The sequence below is a fragment of the Rousettus aegyptiacus genome, unplaced genomic scaffold, assembly GCF_014176215.1.
Source record: "Rousettus aegyptiacus isolate mRouAeg1 unplaced genomic scaffold, mRouAeg1.p scaffold_m13_p_5, whole genome shotgun sequence".
NCBI classification, from domain to species: domain Eukaryota; kingdom Metazoa; phylum Chordata; class Mammalia; order Chiroptera; family Pteropodidae; genus Rousettus; species Rousettus aegyptiacus.
The window spans coordinates 85,296,956-85,301,753 of NW_023416308.1; positions in this window are offsets into that span (position 1 = coordinate 85,296,956).

The window sequence follows — 4,798 nt, forward strand, 5'->3', positions numbered from 1 at the left end:
ACTGAGCAATGCATCTTGAAGGTTTGTCATTACCTATACACATACATCTTATTTACTGCATTTAATTGAGTTTCCAAATTGTTGGTATCCCCCAGTTCAGTCATTCCTTTATTGGTGGACACTTCAATTGTATCCATTTGTTGTTGTTGTTGTTAAAATGAAAATGATTTAGTCCATACCCCTGTACATCCATTCTGAAAACATATGTTTTTTTTTTAAGGTCCATACTATAAAGTCAAATCATCGGGACATGAGGTATATGCATTTTTATTTTTAATACACATTACCAAACTAGATATATTGATTTATGCCAGTAGCGTATGAGAAGATTTATCCCCTCTTCTTGGCCAATAATATTATTATATGTTTTTTAAATGTTGTCAATCTGCTGGCAGAAAAGGGGTAGGTATCTTATTTCACTTAAATTTACATTTTTCTAATTTCTAGTCCAAATGGGCATTATTTTATGTTTTTTGGTCATGTATTTCCTCTTTTGTGGTCTGCTGGTAACCTGCTCTTTATCCATTTTACATGGTGTTGCATGATATTTTTCTTTAAACAAAATTTTGGGAGATCTTTATACATTCTGAATCCTAACTTTTTTGGTATTTTTGTTGCAAATATTTTCTCCTGGGTTATTATTTGATTCTTTAACATTATATGCAATATATTTGTATATTTTTTTCATCAGAAATTTCAAATTTTGATGTGGTCATATTTATCAATCCTTTCTTTTAAGAATTTCTCCTTTTTATGTTCTGTTTATGAATTCCTCCCCCAGGTTATAATATATTTTTGTGTATTTTCTCCTATTATGAAGCCCATGTATTTTTCTGGCTCAGAGTACAGCCTGAATCTATGTGCCTTTCATCAGGTATAAGATGGTATAGGTGAGCAAGGATACTGAAGTCCTGTCTTGGAGGCAACCATTTATACTTTGACTTTCAATTAGATCCAAATGCAGTGTAGGACTCAGGAATAAGGTGCCTAAGAGAAGTAGGTTAGGTTGTAGTAAGAAACTTTTCTGAGGGATATAATAAAACAAAAAGAGACATTTGAACTATAAAACCAGAAAAGGTTGTAATGGCTTTCTCTGGAGATGGCCATAACCCAGATGCACATATACATGTTTAGGATATTTACAGTAACTCCACACTTGGAAAGGCTCAATCTGCTCAAGTTTCTGGTCCTTTCCATAGGCAGCACTGTCTAATGGAAATACAATGTGAGCTACATAGATATTTTTAAATTTCTGGTGAACACATTAAAATATAAGTAAAAAGAAACAGGCAAAACAGTTTCAATGATTTAATCTAATATTTCGAAAATAGTATCATTTCAACATGTAGTTGATATAGCATATTATTAATGAGGTATTAAATTTTTTTTACTGAATCTTTGACATTTAGTGTGTATTTTATACTCATAGCATATCTCATTCAGATAACCACATTTCAAGTGCTCAATAGACATATATGTCTTGTGGCTACTGAGTTGGATAGTGCAATCCTGAAAATTAAGACTGCAAATGTCCATGATGTGCTGGAAGGCATCTTCTAGGTTTGTATTAAAGTGTATAAGTGACTGCAGCCTGAATTTTTAAGTCTGGTCTTCATCCTCCCCTGGAACCCATTGTTCTTCTTAACAAAAGTGTATCATAAATTCAATTGATCATACCTACTGATATTGATTAATTTTTGTAAAGTACAGTTTTATTTGGATTATTTCCTGGAAAGGATGTTGTGAATGAAGACTTTTAGGAAGAGGTGACAGTTAAGCTGAAATTTGGAAGGTAGGTAGAAATTAGCCGGGGGGGTGGGGTGGTCAGAAAGAACAATATGAACAGGGGGTGGCTGGAATGTACAGGCTGAGAGTAAAACAGACATCAGATTGGGAGGGTGTTAGACACTACAGAAGAGTTGGACTTGATTCTGAAGATGAAGAATCATGAAACATTTGTCAGTAGGGAGTATGAGAAGAAGGTAAGACCGGGGATAAGGAAAGTAGTGTGGAGGAAAGTGTAGAATCCAGGTGAAAATAATAAGTGTCTAAGCTAAGGCAATTCATTCATTCATTCATTCATTCGTTATTTCCACAAATACTTACTGAGTGCCTACTGTGTGCTAATCAATGTCTTAAGCACTAGAGATAAAACAGGAAACAAAACAGACAAAATTCTCTGCGCTCATAGTTCTTCAATATACTGTGGGAAACGGAGGTAAATGGTGAGTGATGTAGGGTGATCCTCGGATTTTTTATCTCATGTAGTGAATGCTGAGGCCATTCTCTGAGATAGAGATTCAGGAGGCAGAACAAGTTTGAGAAGAAAGATGTTGGATTCAGCTTATCTTTTTAACAAATGTTTGAGGTGTTTTGGAGATATCTTAGGGGAAGTATGCAGCAAATAAGATCTGGAAGAGAAGCATAGATTTGGGAGCCATGGAATATCAATAGTATTAAATCCCTGGTAGTGAAGGGGATAATCCTGGAGGCTATTTAGAAGCAAGGCACACACTCAAATGTTTACAGTGGTCAGGCGGTGTTGTGAATTTATGTGAATTGGGTCATATATAAAGCATAGAGGGTGCTGGGTTCATGGCTACTTGGAAAAGGTGCGCTCTGTCAAAGACAGCCTGAATTGGCCTTTGGGTGCTGTTCTGGATGAGTGATGTGTTGATTTGCTGTAATGTAGGATTCGTTCATTCATCCACTTATTTATTCAGCAGACACTGAGTAAACCTAGAATATGCATGGCATTGTGCTAAATGTAGAGGGTTCAAAAGTGAACAAAGCTGAAACCTTGTGGAACTTAAAATCCAGTAGAGATGGATGACAGCTGATAACAAAGCTGTAACAATGATACATGTGTGTGTGCAGGGAGGGAGAAAGGGTTATCCAAGCATAGGAGGGAGGAGCTGGGGAAGTGGGCTGGGACAGATTATGGGAGCCCCCACACACACCATGCTAGGGAGGTGGAAAGACCCCTTTAATCCAGTCTGATCTCAGAATCCACATTCTATGGCTTTTCATTGCCCTTAGGACAGGTCTGAATATCCACACACAGAATTAAAAGTCTTTTCTGACCGGGCTTCTGCTTCCTCGCCCATCCAACCTCATTCTTAGATACTTCTCTCACTTAAACTCCTTGCAGCTCCAGTAACTGCCATGCTCTTGTCATTCTTAGACTTTGCACCTGTGGTTCCTTCTGCCTTAAACACTGCCTACCTCCTCCCCTCCATCTGTTTTACCTTTGACAGATTCAGACGGTGCTTCTGGTCTTGCCTAAGTCTCCACCTCCCCAGGGAGGGCTTCCTTGACTCTCCCAGACTGGGTAGGATGCTACTCCAGCAATCCCCTAGCACGTCAAGCGCTCCCTTATCATTTCACAGAAGACTGTGCAGGAATCATTTACTCAGCTACTTTCTCCACTAGACTGTGAGCTCCTCATAGGCCAGGACCGACTTGTTCATCATCAAATCCCCAGCACAGTACCTGGAGCACAGAAGTACCCAATAAATATTTACCAAATGAACGAGTTAACAAATAAAAGTGCTTTATTCAGGAGGCAAAAAGGAGTCATCCAAGTTCTTGAAGCAAAGGAGTGACGTTATCAGACCTGTACTCATAGAGATAAGCTGAAGGAGAACCTTGCCTACAAGGGACCATCGGTGGCAGCAACTGAAAATGAAAAAAGCTAATTTGCATTGTACTCTTGGTTTTCTTGAGCTGTGAAACTTGCCTCCTATCTCTTCTAGATCACCTCTGGTTCCTGGAAAATACCAGACACTATCATGATAATGGCTACTCTTCCTTGTATGTAAGTAGGATGTGAAAAAAGGGCTAATGACTTCAGTCTGGGCCCCGAAGTCTACTAGAATCAGGAGATCCCCTGTGAAGAAGGCTGTGGGAGGCCGAGGTGATGTGGTGAACCACAGACATGACTCTTTGGGGACCTGAGAGCAGCCTCTGAATGTCCCTGTCCATACTAGATCATTTTACAGTATTGCACCACATAACTGATGTATCGGTTAACAATGGACTGCATATACAGCAGTAGTCCCAAAAGATTATAATGGAGCTGAAAAATTCCTATCACCTAGTGACACCATAACTGTTACTCCACATTTTTGTGGTGATGCTGGTGTAAACAAACCTATTATGCTGTTAGTTGTATAAAAGAAGAGCACATATAATTAAGTATAGTACATAATACTTGATAATGATAATAAACCACTATGTTATTGGTTTATGCATTTACTATACTATACTATTTATCGTTACTTTAGAGTGTACTTTCTACTAATAAAAGTTTGCTGTGAAACCGTATGCGTCGCACCAGCAGCAGCATCATTTATCTCATGTTTATCGAGTCTTGATTGTATCATTTTCTCTTGTACTTGATTTAATCTCGTGTTCTTTATAAATTTAGTGTAGCCTAAGTATACAGCATTTGTAAAGCCTATAATAGTGTACAGCGTTGACCCCAAGAAGGACTATACTTGCCAAGAAGGATCCTTTGTGTTTAATTGGGATAAAATTCATAATCAGAGTCCATCATCCATTTAGCAGGGGCCTCTCACGCATGCCGCATTTCAAAGGAAAGCTACAGACTGAACTGCCAGCTTTCTGCACTGTGTTTCTGTCACCTGAGCCACCCTTATAAAGGTGTTTCTGGAATCACCTTTCAACCAATGGGCTGAGGCCTGCCCCATCCAATTAGAACTGCACAGCTATGGCCTCATTTGTATCTTTACTGACCAATCACAGTGGCTTAATAACCACCAATCGGAACACGTGA